The sequence below is a fragment of the Panthera tigris genome, chromosome B3, assembly GCF_018350195.1.
Source record: "Panthera tigris isolate Pti1 chromosome B3, P.tigris_Pti1_mat1.1, whole genome shotgun sequence".
Classification (NCBI taxonomy): Eukaryota; Metazoa; Chordata; class Mammalia; order Carnivora; family Felidae; genus Panthera; species Panthera tigris.
In genome coordinates this window covers 126515220-126531560 of record NC_056665.1, presented here as the reverse complement: position 1 = coordinate 126531560, position 16341 = coordinate 126515220, and the positions used below count along the sequence as shown (strand labels likewise).

The 16341-nt window shown below is 35.9% G+C and overlaps 1 long non-coding RNA gene across 4 annotated transcripts in view; it reads right to left on the bottom strand.

Moving 5' to 3' along the window:
- LOC122239676 overlaps positions 1–16341 on the bottom strand; it is a 279979-nt gene that overhangs the window by 126620 nt on the left and 137018 nt on the right. For all 4 annotated transcript variants that reach the window (XR_006219021.1, XR_006219020.1, XR_006219022.1 and 1 more), the window contains one exon: positions 8093–8193. This is a non-coding gene — a long non-coding RNA (uncharacterized LOC122239676). The remainder of the gene's footprint in view (positions 1–8092; positions 8194–16341) is intronic.

The following is a 16341-nucleotide window of genomic DNA, read 5'->3' as shown; positions in this document are numbered from 1 at the left end:
AATAAACGATGCCCCAAATTTCAACTATTTTTCTCAGAAGCTTCAAGCTGGAAATTAAGGGTAAGTTATTGGAGTGCTTAAGAACCAAATTGATATTTGGAAAATAGAACTCAAATAATGATTTTTCCATCCAGTTTATTTATTCTGAATCTAATAGCCATTAATACACTTTAAACTCCAGGGAACTGAAGGAACCAATGTGGAGTTACTTTATTATCTCATCTGTAGGGACTATATGACTTTGGAAAAAACTGTGATTAAAAAAGAAAAGTGGCTTTACCCCTTCATTGCCCACTACATAATGTATTTATTTTGGAGAACATTTCCACCTCCTCTAATACAAAAATACTGTAAACAACACAGATCTCTGGAAATTACATGAAATATTCACTTGCAATGTCTTTGACTTTTCTCCAGAAAGAAAAATCATCATCCAAGCCATTACTAACAAAACCTTCGGATAACTAGAGGCTTTGATAAGAGGAGATGATGGAGTTATTTAAGTGATTAACAACACTAATATTTATGTGTTGTAGGCTAATTTATGGTCTAATGCAAGAGTGGACTACAATGAGTTTGGTCTGCAAGTCTGTGTAGAGATCACAGCTTGCTTTAAAAACAGAACTCTGTAAGTAAGTCTATTTCAAAGAAAAGAACCTATTGATGAATCCCTTCTATTTGACACTTGCAACATTTGTCTCATTGTTGCCTTCTCAGAAAGGGTATACAAACAAGATGCATTATGTTTCTACTCAGGAGCTATTGTCTTGCTTTGCTCTCAAAGAGGGCACTAATATAATCAAAAGGTACACTAAAATAGGGTCAGGCTTGTAGAGTATACATTTGAATTGGTCATCATAACATTAAAAATGTTCCAAATAGGTAATATTACTACAATTGGTGGGTTATTCTAAACAATTGTTTGATACTAGTCCAAGGATGCTTACATTGTTAAAGGAATTAATACAAAAATACAGCTGTTTTCTTGATAAGAAATGTATGTGTATGTATTTGTATAAAGAAAAGTTTATAAGTGGGGCACCTGGGTGGCTCAGTCGGTTAAGCATCCGACTTCCGCTCAGGTCATGATCTCACGGCTTGTAGATTTGATCCCCGCTTCGGGCTCTATGCTGACAAGCTCAGAGCCTGGAGCCTGCTTCAGATTACGTCTCCATCTCTCTCTCTGCCCCTCCCTTGCTCATGCACTGTCTCTCTTTCTCTCTCTCAAATATAAACATTTAAAAAAAATTAAAGAAAAAGAAATATTTATAAGATATTTTGTTTCATTATACTTACATTTTGCAGAATACAAAAGAGTTTTCTAATTGTTTCTCCAAAGACATTTAAATGGAAATGTGTAATAAATAGAGGGAAAGCCAAGAAAATAGTACCATTTTTTAAAATTAAAAATATTGGGGCAGCTGGGTGGCTCAGTCGGTTAAGCATCTGACTCTTGATTTTGGCTCAGGTCATGATCTCACAGTTCCTTAGTTCGAAACCTGCATCAGGCTCTACACTGACAGAGTGAAGCCTGCTTGAGATTTTCTCTCTTCAACTCTTTCTGCCCCTCCCCATCTCACATTCACACACACACTCTCTCTCTGAAAATAAATAAATAAACATGAAAAATATAGACCTCTAAAATATATATTGGGCAAAATCAGCTGGGGTGTATAATAATAATGTTAATAAACATAATGGTAATAATAACAGTAACAATATCTAACACACGTGAGTGCTACCTGCCAGGCACCGTGATAAACACTTCCACTGAAATATTTTATTAAATCTCCCAAATAATTCTATAAAATAGATATCACTACACAATTTTACATGTCAGGAAAATTGGTAACAGTCAATAAGTAAGTAAATGGCAGAATGAGCCAGAATGAGTGTACTGTTTTTCTCACAATGGTATCTACGAGCTATAACTAGAAGAGTTTCTTCGGCCATATTTAATCTGGCTCTGTCCACGGGGCAAATACAAAACTCAGGAAAGTGTTCTTCCTTTGGGTACTTTCATATACTCCTTGTTAGATATGATCATTGTGTATCGAGTTTTGGGTATTTTACCACTTTATTGTATTAAGATATAATGCATAAAGTACACAACCATCTCCTGTACAACTTGATTCATTTGTACAAAATGTACCCATGCAAACAAACTCAAATAACTTCCACCCAGGTTAAGACGTAGAACATTATCAGCAGCCCAGCAACCCGCCTCACTCCCCTTCAGAGTCATTACCCACCCACAGGAAAATAACCACTATTGTGACTTTTATCACTGTAGATTATTTTTCCTCTTTTATAGCAATATATATTGACATCAGTATGTACTCTTTTGTGAGTGATTTCCGTCACTTATAATCATATGTGTGTGATTCATCTAGGTTTTTGCCAATACCAGTAGTTTGTTACAGTTTTCATTAATGCGTAGGGTTTCACTGCCTACAAGTACCATGGTTTATTCATCCCATCTGTTGATGAGGAACATTCGAACATTTTAGCCCAATTTAAGCTACTGTGAACAAAGCTACTGTATGCATTCCTTTCCATTTCTTCTGATGCACAAATAGGGACAGATCTATTCACACACACACACACACACACACACACACACACACACACACTATAAGACAGCATCACTATTCACATGTGTGTACAGAATGTTAGGATACATGTATTGTTTTAGGAGACTCTGCACTGTGCAAGGTGTTTGTAATGATATTTCCATTAGTATAATTTGCATTTGCTCAACATCTACTCAGCATGTGGTACTGTCTTTTCTTTCTTTTTTTTTTTATTTTCAACCATTATGGTGAATAAAGGTAATATCTCATTGATCTCATTGTGGTTTTAATTTAATGAAGAATGATTTTTTCAAACTTTACACGTTTATTATGATCATTTAGATATATTCTTTTGTGAATTGCTCCTTTTTTGTTATGTTTTTTTTCCACGAAACTGTTTGTCCTTTACTTATTGCTTTGCTAGGACTTATTTATGTATTCCAGATATAAGTCCTTTGTCAGATATATGTATTGCAAACATCCTTTCCTGCTTTGCATTTTCTTTCTCTTCATGGTGTCTTTTCATCAAATGGAATTCTGAATTCTAATGACATCCATTTTTTAACTAGTGTTCTGTTTAAGGAAAATGTACCTACGGCAAGTTATGAGAATATTCTCCTAACCTACCGTCTGAAAGCTTTATGGTTTTCACTATTAAATGTTAAGTGAATACCTATTTCTAACATACCTAAATATCTGCATAAAAGATCATTTTGTCCTATTTTGGGTCATAAGCCCCTTAAGACTTTGATGAAAACTATAAAACCTTACCCTAATCTTTAGGAAAAGTATGGGAGGAGGTTTTACCAGTCACCTTTACTATGATGACAAATTTATCTCCTGGACTTAGTCCCCTGACTCCGTTATATGTCTGGAAATGTAGGAAGCCTAGAATCCAAAAATGTATTAAAATAGCAAACTAAGAAAGACAGAAGTGATTGGATCATTCAATGGGGAGAGGAAATAACTTTTCAAAAAGAAAGGTGGTGGCCTTAAATCTAAAAAAAAGCAAGTTCTGTTAAGCCATCCCACAGAATCAGCAATGGTTTCTTGCAGTAGACAAAAGCTTTGATAAAAGAAAAACAAAGTGGGGCACCTGGGTGGCTCAGCTGGTTAAGTGGCTGACTCTTGGTTTCGACTCAGGTCATGATCTCACAGCTCGTAAGTTCAAGCCCCGAGACAGACTCTGTACTGACAGAAGGGAGCCTGCTTGGGATTCTCTCTCTTTCCCTCTCTCTCTGCCCCTATCCCACTTGTTCTCTCTCTCTCTCTCTCTCTCTCTCTCAAAAATAAACAAAAAAAAAAGAGAAAGAGGGGGCGCCTGGGTGGCCCAGTCATTTAAGTCCCCGACTTCGGCTCAGGTCATGACCTCGCGGTTCATGAGTTCGAGCCCTGTGCTGTCAGCGCAGAGCCTGGAGACTTTTTTGGATTCTGTGTCTCCCTTTCTCTCTCTGCTGTTCTTCCCTTGCTCACACTCTGTCTCTCTCTCTCTCTCTCAAAAATAAATAAACATTAAAAAAGTTTTTTTGAAGAGAGAAAGAAAGCATTTGTTTACGACCTTGGCAAGATACACAAGAACTTTAGCAGGTTACAGCAGTACACGAAACCCCAGATACACTGGAACCATTGTTGGGAAATGTGGAACATGCCGCTGGAAATGGCATGAATGTAAGTAATGAAAACTTTTAAGAACCATTTAAGGGGCTTACAAATTGAAGTGCTATATAAAGAATCAAAACCAATGAAAAGTAAGAGAGAAGACTAGAATCTTTGAATGAATATTGCAGCATAAATTGGGCAGTTTTTAGCAACTTCAAGGGAACACTGTTAATTTAAAAAAAAAAATACAGTGTTTTAAGGGATGTTTGAATGAAATATTAAGTACAATATTTACCTAAATTAAAACTTCTTGCTGGCACAATCACCATTGTTATAATTATTTCTCAATATATCGTGACTTTAGGGGACTGCTTACTTATATCTGTCCATGCTCTCCTTGGGGGAATAAAACCAAAGAAAGTGTGGAAAAAAGTAAAAGGGAAATGTAGAAGAGAGTTAAAGTATTTGAGATGGTGAATGTTTACCTTACTCCTACCACTCCACACCATGCACGCACTGTCAGACGTAGCAGATGAGGTTCAATCACTGTGGCATTCATGTATTCCCTCCACATTAATTCCACTAGAATTAAGTTACCAGGTGGAATCCTTCAAAACCAGATAATTACAGGACACAAAGAATACAAAAGCAACAATATCTTCCTGACAACACAGGAGATACTTCTGAGTGACTAAACTTATACAGACTCCAGAAGATATTAAAGTAATTATGCAAGAAAATTGTGAGGATTTCGGGATATATATTCATAGGAATGAGATCTGTAATGATGTGGAAAAGATGAACTCACAGGTTAGTCAATTAACTCACCAGTAGGATAGTGTAGCACAAGGAATATGAGCTCAAGAGACAAACGAGTCTGTTTGGATAATAGCTTACTCAATGATTAGTCTCTCAGGTCTAGTTTTCTCATATGTAAAGTCACTCTAAAAAATGCTTACACTGCAGAGCTATTTTGTGAACTATGAATATGTAAAATGCCTTAAGAGTAGACAATGGATAAAAGCTTATCATTAAGATTGATCCCATCCTTCTCTTTTCATGGGAGTCTTTTGCAGTTAGTTATTAAATGGTGAGAGACCTTGAAATCCCTTTCTAAATTGAGAACTCTGGGAAAAACAAATAGGGGATGCCTGAGTGCCTCAATTGGTTGAGCTGAGCGTATGACTCTTGGTTTCAGCTCAGGTCATGATCTCACAGTTCTCAAGTTTGAGCCCCACATCAGGCTCTGTGCTGACAGCACGGAGCCTGCTTGGGATTCTCTATCTCTGCCCCTCCCCCACTCCCAAACACATAAATACTTTAAAAAAGAAATAAAATAGGACAGTATGCTATCGAATTCTAGAAAAGAAAAGCTGGCAGCTTTCAAGTCAGGCTTGTGCCTTCTACCTCCCTGCCATGTGGGCTATGGGTGCTACAAGAACTTTTTATCCAAGTGCTGGTTTTCTGACAAGTAGCAGGAGCTTTATTTTTGTTGCTTAGTTGACTGTGAAGAATCACCATCTGTACAAATTGTAATTCTGATACTCCAGAGCCACACTGGAATTGTTCAACTAATTTCCATAAATTTACTCCGGTGGTCACAATTGTTCATCCTTATCAGTCAGATCCAGACCTCAATGAGACTATTGTGCAGCTGCAGGTGAAATCCTTTCTCGGCCTTCTACACCAATTCCCAGCGACCCTCAATCTCAAACCTCCATAGAGAATGTTCTGTTTGAGGTACTTATAGGCACATGGGCCTCATGAATAATCACCAACAAGAAAGACATTTATTTCAGTGTGAATTCCATCATTAACAATGCTATAAATAATGACAAGCCAGAGGAAACATTTTTAATTGGAAGCACATGGGCAAGGACTTTAGGTTTTCTTCTATTTCATTAGGGTGATTTTTGTTTCCACAGACATTTATTATTGTACCTGACATCTGATGGCTTTATGGGTGACTTTATTGGAGGTTTTACGGAAGACTTAAACGGGCACAGATTAGCAAAGAAACAAGTGACAATGCCAAGCAGGGAAGAGATCATCGCTGCTTAAGCAAGGAACGGAGAGGAAAGGGAAGCCGTCTGACTTTCAGTTGGTCTTTCCACACGGAGACAATGTGAGGGATGGGGGGGGATGAGGGAAATAGCACAGGGCAGAGTGCACAAAAACAGCCCATAGAAGTTATACCTTGGCACCTGAAGGGTACATGTGAACATCACACAGCAATGTAGTGACGAATAGGCCACATTTGCCGAGCACTGAACGGTGTGATGCTAAAGCAGAAAAACAAAAGGTACCACAGCCAAAATACTCGCATGACTCCACGGAAGGGCTGCCAGTTAGCATGGAGTCAGGACTGATTTTCTAGCAACATGCTCTCAATAATTTGGATTTAGATTCATCAGTGCACAGACTTTTAAACCGTAAGTAAATATATGTGTAAGAAGCTCTCGTTGTATAAATATAGAGTTAGCCAGTAAACATTTCAGTGTAATTTCAGTGAGATAAATGACACAATAGTCCTGCATATACTCCAATTTGTCTTTCATATGCATGCAATGTTTTATTTCCCTCTTTCAAGACTAAGATGCCCTGAGGTCCACCCCATTCATAAATCATATATAAACTTATTTGGCAGTAGGCTCATGGAATATACAAAGCAATGAAATTGTTTCAAAAATCAAAAATCAGAAAAGATAGTAATAAAAGCTAGCTTTTACTGAGTATAGACTCCCATGCATATTACTCATAGTAATATGTTTTTGTGTATATGTGCATTTACTTAGATATAATATTCAGTATAAACATATGCAGGAATTGTTACCATCCACATTTTACTAATGAGTGAATAGGCTAAAAGCCATAAATGTCACTGATTTCTATGACCAGAAATAGAAACTGGGAGAGAAACCGAACCCCAAATTATTTGACCTCAAAACCCATGATCTTTTCAACTACTTCAAACTCGGTAAATGTCTATAACCATGCTAGATATTCAGGGGATTGTGGAAGCAAAATAAAACATGTCTCACCATAATGATCTAAGATACCTATTTTCTAATAGATGATTTTGCATTCTGTTTGATTAAGAAAGTTCTCAGTTGCCAGAAAAATCTGTCTATAAAGACGCTAACAAAAATCATAAGAGAAAACAATTTGTAGACCTAATAATGCCTTTCAGGTGCATTATGTAGTTGCTTCATATTTTATTTCAAATAAAGAACTAAAATCACTATCCAGCTACCACAAACCATGTGCAATCTGCATTTTACTTCAAAACAAAGATTTATACAAAGCTAAGTAATAAGTGACATCTTGGGGGCGTACCTTCAGAGTTTATAAAACTATCAATTTTATTTTTTTGAAGAACAGAGGGTAAGGCTTCATAATTATGCAAAAGATAAATCATCTTGCTACGCAATTAATTCAAAATTACAATGGCAATAAAGGTACAGTTAAATTCGTATTGATATATGAAATTGTAAAGAAGGTTAATACACTTAATTGGCATTTAATAAGAGAGCTGCAGCAAGTTAATTGGATATCAATTTACATAGTTCATAAATGTCACTTCTTTTAATAATTGAGCTCATTTCCTCAAGATAATGCTCATATAGTTTATTATGGATTATTAACATATATACATTTTTCTGTATAAAATGTGTTGGAGTCTTCCACATACACCTTATCAAACAAACATCGCTTTCTTATTTACTCATGCTTCTGTCATGGGCAGAAATGTAATGCATCAGCAGTCACCATCACAACTGAAATCCTCCTAGTTGGCCATTTACTATTGTTTTCTAAAGTCTGCAGAATGCATCTAGGTAAAATGCAAACTCCGCTCTCCATACCAAGTTCTTTAGAAAGAACTTGAATTTATTTCTTTCTCTTAAGCATCATTAACTTACCTCCATATATAAGATTTTTCTTCTTGCTCTCTCTTGGAGTCTTCTCTTGGAAAATTTTGTCCCCGCAATAACTGCTCTTTAGTTCCATGGCCTTGGAGATGCTGGGTAAAGATTTAAAAAAAAATAAAGCTGACTCACAAATGGGATCTCCTTCAGTTCATAAGTAAGCAGAGAAGGAAAAAGTTAAAATATTCTAAAAATCCATGATTTCATCAGTAACAATCTAATAAAGAAAGGAAAATGATATTATGTCACAAACTTGGAAAACCAGGACCATATCTATTGGTCCAGCCAGACTAGCTAGATGAGGAGTCAAAAACAATTGCTAAAACTGTGTCCCAACACGTAGTTAATCTGAACTCAGCAACTCACATTAGGAACAAGATGAAAAATAAATGAGCTGGCAACTCTTCAAACCTTGCCTGGAACAAACATAACCAAAGGAACAGAAACAAATTCTGCAAAGGAGCTCCCTGCAATACCAGAATTGGATTAGACATTGGTGACAATTTGAATTCAATGAAATATATATAAAAAGAAAAATTATGCATGAAAAAGTATAATGATAAAAAAAGAAAGTAGAGCTAAGGGAATGTATTGAGCAAAAACATAAATCTAATAAACACACTGGAAAAAAAACAAAGAACAAAACAGACATGGAGAGAAATCAAATTGATGGCATGAAAGAAAAGCTTGAGACAATCGCTGTGAAGGGATAAAGAAAAAAAGAATAAAGTAATTAGGAAGAAGATGATAAATATAAATGCCATATAAAACAATGTAACCTATACTTCACTTGTACCCTGAAATTGAGGGCTCAATATACTTGTTATGGACTGAATGTTTGTGTCCCCCTAAAATTCATATTTAAGCCCTAAACCTCAATGTGATGGTATCTGGAGATGGGGTCTTTGGGAGCTGATTAAGTTTAGATGAGGCCATAAGGTTGGAGCCTCTGTGATGGGATTAGTGCCCTTATGAAAAGCTTGCTTGCCCTTTCATTCTACCATGTGAGGCACAGTGAGAAGGCATCTGTCTGCAAGCCAAGAAGAAAACCCCTATTAGAAACTGCAGCCTGCTGGTCCTTGGTCTTGGGTTTTCTAGTCACCAGACCTATGAGAAAATAAGTTTCTAGTAGGTTTAAGCCACCCAGCCTGTGGTATTTTATTATGGCAAATCTAGCCAACCAATACAATATTAAGAGATAAGTTATTCAGAAATAGAATACAGAAATAGTGTTACGACATTAAGTAATTGAGTCTATATGGTGAAAGCATAGGTTATACATATGATAACAAAAAATAATTCAAAACAGTCAATATCAAAACATCCCACAGCTGTTTAACTTCAGAAGAAAAAAAAAAAAAAGCAGGTAGGAACCAAGGAACGAAGGACTTTGTATCTAAAAAGGAGTGCCATACTCTAGGACATTACTTTGACATTGAGGTAAACCCTCGTTAACGTTGAAATTCACAGAGGAAGAATGTATTGTTCAGGCCTCCTGTTGGAAAATCAAGTCACCCATAAGGAAAAAAATTAGACTACCTTCAGACATCTGTTCTGTAGTCAGAACACAGTGGTTCAATGCCTCCAAAGACTGGTGAGGGGGAAATGGTATTATCCACAAATATACCCAGCCAGGTTCCCTTTAAAAGAGAAAAGCAATAGGGGTGCCTGGGTGGCTCAGTCGGTTAAGCATAAGACTTTGGCTCTGGTCATGATCTCAGGGTTCATGAGTTTAAGCCCCACATCAGGTTGTCAGCACAGAACCTGCTTCAGATCCTCTGTCCCCTTCTCTCTCTGCTCCCCCACCCTGCTCTCTCTCTCTCTCTCTCTCTCTCTCTCTCAAAAATAAATAAACATTACAAAAAACTCAAAAGAGAAAGGCAATAACCAGACATTTCAGATAATAAAAGTGGATTTACTCCACTGGGGTCATATGAACATGGAAGGGAAGGGAAGGGAAGGGAAGGGAAGGGAAGGGAAGGGAAGGGAAGGGAAGGGAAGGGAAGGGAAGGAAAAGAAAGCCAAATGAAGATGAAATCAAGTTAAAAAGAGATGAACTGAAATAAATAATTGAAAAATGATGCACAATGGTAAACCTCAAATTAATTAAATACAAAAATTAAGATTAAACAGCTAAGAAAATGTGGTTAAGGAATCAATATAAATATTAAAATCTCTGACAAAACAAAAAATAGTATCTGTATTAAAAATGGGTAGGTAGAAAGGAAATGAGGTGGGAGTAAGTATAAAAAAAGCAAATTAAAAGATCTTTATGTCAGGGCATTTATTAATACTGTATAATGAATATTCAATTAAAATGAAAATACTTCTAAGTTTTTAATAATCTTTCAAATATTTTAATCTTTTTTTTCTTGAAGGATCTTTCAACAACTATATTGTGTCATGAAACCCTAATCTTGCAGTTTGGTAGCTTCTTCCATTTTGATTTAGCTTCTTTTTTCTTTGGTTAAATTCAAATTAACTTAGTAAAGTATATGGTACTGTAACAATAATAGGTAAAATCTGATCCAATTCTTATAATTACTTTTGTGTCCACATATCCTTCCTGCTACCCATCCTTCTTTTTGTATTGTGGCATCAATGAATGTCGAAAATTATGAAATTTAAATTTTAATACTGGTTATTTTAGAGTAGTAGGATTCTAAATAATCTCTTGATTCTTTCCTTGTACCTTTTTGTGTTTATCAGAGCATGGTAATAAACATATATTGCTTATATACATTATTATAAAATAAATATATAAATCAAGTAATACATTTATCCTGATGCTACCACTAACTTCAGTGACATTTTAATAGGTGTCATTTAACTATATGCAGATAGTATAAAATACATGTGAGAAATTTAAATAGAAAATTCTGAGTTTTAGGAAATTTACCTGCACCCGTTTTATTTCTCAGAATCTACTCATTACAAATCTCATCTGCTGGCCTACTAAACGTTTTTTGATGTGCATCTAGAAGCACTTTTTTTGTTTGGCCTAACACTGATTTTAGTAGCTAAGTGCCACAATAGTGAGGAAGGAGGGACACTAATACAATGTTCACAGTATATAAATGTGTGTACATCTGATTAATGTACAGACTGATCAAGGAACTTTTCACTCTATCCATTGGGGTCCAGTTTTGTGGTCCTGAGCTTCTGGTATAGATAGGACTTTCTTAATGATTCTGATGACATGATTCCCTAGGATTTTTGTGCACCTGAAAATAACAAGTTCTTTTTTTTTTTCAGTTAGATTTTAGTGACTATATGCTATTCAAAATCTTATGATAGTCCCATACCCAGGATTTCCCAGAAAGCATAATCTTAGTTCATATTCATGAAGCTTCTCTCTTAATATCTGTGATGTACATTTAGTTATGCCAGCATCTTTGGAAATATACATAAATACATAAAGGCCTAAATTAAATCTGGCAGGTGTCAGGGATGACAGCATAATTTTATGCTAAAAATTTTGAATTTATTTTATAACAGAGGGCCACTTGAAACAACATTAACATTTCAGTGTTTCTTCTGTGACCGACTGAACCTTCCCTTCTTCACCAAACACATTATCTCTCTAGGACACAAACTTCATCTAGATTTTCCAAACTCTATACCATTGTTTATGGTTACAAACCATCTCATCTATTAGAACCCCCTCCATTTTTACTGAGGCTCAAATGCTACCTCGTCCTAAGAAAGCCTCCTCTCATCTCTCTTTGGGATTAGTTCTTCCACCTTCAGGATCCCCAAAGCAATTTTTTCCCTCAGCTTCTGTCCTAATACTGCACATAACTGTCTCTTCTGTAAAATGGAAGTTCCTTGAGAGAAAGCACCAAATCGGATTACTGCATTATCTATAAATCTCACCCAGTTATTTTTCACTGTAAATGCTCAATCAACATTTTTTAGGTACCATATGGTATATATTAATTTAGGGTTAATTGTATCTAACAGAAAAGTACATATTTAAAGCATAACCAAATACAGTATATTTTCAAAATTCTAAGAATCATCTATTGTAATTATACAAGTTACAGTGCATGACCTTCTATAATTCATGTTTTCCTGTCCACAACAGCTAATGAGCTAAGAATCTCACTTAGGCACTGCTTTGCTTTACTTTTTGCAATTCTTTTATGTGACTGAAAATTTCACTTCTTTAAAAGCAGTCTGCAATTTGGCTTTTTTTATTAATCCTCTTATTAGCTCTATGGCCAGAAAAATACAGTTAGTAGGCCACACTATAGCACTATTGCTTAACTGATTATAAGATGGACATCAAGGGATTTAAAGGCCACCATTCATTCTGGAAATGTCTCCTTAGTCTGCAGTATACCTACTATTTGACCAACGCAGCTGCAACATATCTTTTTTAATGGTATAATTTGTAACTCCTGTGACAGAGGAAGAGCATTTCCTGTACTTAGGAAAAGAGTTCACTGCCACTAAATTAGATTTTTTTGAGCAACCCAAAAAGAAATGATCCCAGACAGCATCCCTGGATCATTGATTCAACGGTGATCAACTTATAGGGAATTGGCCTGTATAAGACACAACAGATACGTGATACACTGATTTACTGAGTTTTCATTTGTTGAGAGAACCAAAGAAAATGAAATCTGCCACGGCCATTTGTTAATTTTTGCCATTTTACCAACCAGTGAATTTTCTATAATCAAAGGTAGAAGTTATCTGCTTTGGGCCCAAATCTAGCTCCAAAATAATGTTTAAAATTTTTTTTAATGAATTTATTTCCAACATTTCAAACTCAGGGGATTATACACAGAAACCCATTTTTTCTTGCTTTTCCTGAGAAATAAGACTATTTTGAGACATGGGTGTCAGTTTCCTGTATGTCAAAAATTTCAGAGTTGGATAACAAGAGCCCTACCTTCAGAATGCCTTATACTCACCATGCCTTCTTGCTGAGGCCATAATTCAGTTACATTGAAGCTGCTACTTTTCATTTAAAGTAAATAGACTGTTTTTCTACAGTTTGAAGATTTACAGCAAAACTGAGCATATAGTACAGATAATACAGTTCCCAAATACCTCCCGTATGTACATAATTTCTATTATTAACATCTTGCATTGATGTGGTGCATTTGTAACAACTGATGAATCAATATTAAGACATTATTATTAACTAAAGCCTATAGCTTAAGTTCAGGTTCATTGTTTGTGTTGTGCAGTTCTACCTTTGGGTTTTGACAAATGCATAATGTCCTATATCCATCATTACAGTAACACACAGAAAAATTTCACTACTATAAGAATCCCTTCTGCTTCACCTATTCATCTTTCCTCCCCTCCTCTAAATCTGTAGCAACCATTGATTTTATTTATTTATTTTTTTTTACTCTCACTGGACTGTGGCCTTTTCCAAAATCTCATATATTTGGAATCATAAACAGTATGTAGCCTTTTCAGATTGGCTTCTTGCATTTTCGAATATGCTCTTAAGGTGTTTTCATATCTTTTCCTGGCTTGATAGCCAGTTTATTCTTATTGTGGAAAAATAGTCCATCATATGGATGTACCACTTTTTAGCAATTATGAATAAATATAATATGCATATTTGCATACAAATTTTTGTGTGGACATAACATTTCAAATTAACTGGGTAAATACCAAGGAGTGCAATTGCTGGATTGTATGTTAAGACTATGTTCAGCTTTTTAAGACACTGCTAAACTTTCTTCCAAAATGGTGGCACTATTTTGAAGCTTAGCAAAAACACTCATTGATTATCTCATAGATTCTGTAAGTCAGGAGTCTGGGGTGTATTAACTGGCTTCTTGCTCAGGGCCTTACAGGGTTGAAACCAATATACTGGCCTGGCTAGCATCTCATCGGAGGCTCAATGTTCTCATGAAGCTCACTCTGGTTGTTGTCAGTATTTAATTCCTTGCAGTTGTAGGACCAAGGTTCCATTTTGCTTGTTTGCTATTGGTTGGGGGTCACTCTCAGCTTCCAGACACCGCCTACAGCTCCTTACCACATGACCTCCTCTATAGATCCTCTCACCATGCCACCAGGAGAATTTCTCTCATGCTTCAAATCTCTGACTTTGAGAAGAGCCCAGCCTTTTTGAAAGGCTCATTTGTTTAGTTCTGGCCCACCTAGAACAGCTCAGTTTTGACTGACCCATAATCAATTGAATTGGAACCATAATTATATAAGCAAAATCCCTTCATTTCATATGTAACATAGGCTAATTATGGGTGTGAAATTCATCATATTCACAGTCCTATCCTCACTCAAGGGGAAAGGATTACATAGAAGCAGGGGAGGAATTCTGTGAACCAGCTCAGAATTCTGCCTAACCCAAAGAACAGTGAGTAGTATGAAACTGAATAACATTCATACAGATATTTTCATATGTGAATAAAGGCTTCACATATTTGGCCTGTTATATACTAGTTAATGTCACCTTAATGAACCTGCAGACATTTAAAGCAAGCTAATTCCTGACCTCCTAATTCTGTCATATTGGCCTAATCACTATGTGTACTTTTCACAGAGAAAGAAAACAAATTGCTTTTACCTGAAACATCAGTTACATTTTTCTTATAAGCCTTTATCATTTATTGCATAAACAGTAACACAAATTGCTCGCCATGACCTGACCCCTCCATCTACTCTTCTCATTTAAAGATAATAGCATTACATATTTTGATGATTGACAGAATAATTTCTCTCTGTATATGTCCTTCTACCAGTATGTGTTAGAACTTTATTAAACCAAGCAGAGTTTTCATATAATCCTAGATTTTTTAATGCCCTGTTGGATGTACACAAAGAATGAAAAATGTCCCTTTGCCTGATGGACCAAATATCCTCCCCAAAACAGGTAGGTTCTCTCTTCCCTTCTGACCCATTTCCTATCCTCTGGATATCCGCATGTACCATTCATCTTGCATACTGAACCACAAAAATTTAATTGTATCTGTCTAAATTAATTAGACTCTATTGACAATTTAACACAAATAATTTCAGTACCAAATTCTATGAAAGTATATTTATTTTTCACATGACGCTCCTTCATCTTTTTCCCAAAGAAAAAAAATTACTTCTCTCAGTATCCCTTACTCTACTCCTGGTTGTGATATTTTGCATTTTTTGAGCCTGCACCTGCCTCCTTCATGGGGATCTTAAGGGGGGGCTTACATACAGTCAGCCTTTTAATCAGCCAGGAAAGGGATGCTGTCCCCATAGTTCCTCCAACTCTTGGTTGGAAGGGAGGTAAGGTGAACTCCTTCATTAGAGAAGTTTCCCCATGACTTCCTGTTGTTTATAATCAACTTGTTTAAAAGCAACAGTTTTAGTGATTTGCAATGATTATCAATTTTGAAGTGATTACCAATCCCTAGAGAAAACCTAACTCTAATGGAGTTTTGATTTTTAGTTTTTTTTTTTTTCTTCAGCGTCTCTGCTATCATAATCTTTCATAGCAAGATGAAATCAAAGAAGCGAATCTGTTCATAAATGACATGGTGATATTTGGAGTAGAAAAACTATAGGCAAAAGCCAAGACAGAAGAAGGAAGAAAAGGGATGGGAGTTAAAAATGAAAGCCAAGGGGCACCTGGGTGACTCAGCTGGAAAGCTTCCAACTCCTGCACAGGTCATTATCTCCTGGTTTGTGGATTCGAGCCCAGCATCAGGCTCTGTGCAGACAGCTCAGAGCCCTGAGCCTGCTTTGGATTATGTGGCTCCTTCTCTCTCTGTCCCTCCCCCACTCACACTCTCTCTTTCTCTCTCTCAAAAATAAACGTTAAAGAAAAGAAAAGAAAAAAGTGAAAGCCAAGACTGACTGGATTCAGACTATTATTAAAATGTTCCCATAAAAAGCAAAAGAAAGAAAACTGTCTAGGCAATGAGAGAAAAAGTCATGCTCAACCAAAATACCAGTCTTAACATAAGAAACTCATGTGACAAACATTAAAGAGTATACATGTCCAACATTTTTAAAGCTTTTTAATGTTTTTTTATTTCAAATAAGAAAAAAAACTTTTTTTTCTAGTTTTTTAATGGCTTAGATTAGACTAATCTATTTTTAGAACAAAAATAATTTCTTTAAACTTGGCTTATTTAATGTCCCTTCCAACATTTCCAGATCTAAGTCAGATTCCTCATGCCTTTTTGACAGAGGAAATTCCTCTGCATTTGATAGGCATTCAACCTCTTCAAAGAATGCTTATTTATAAAACAATGAGTTAGTTGTTTGGGGAA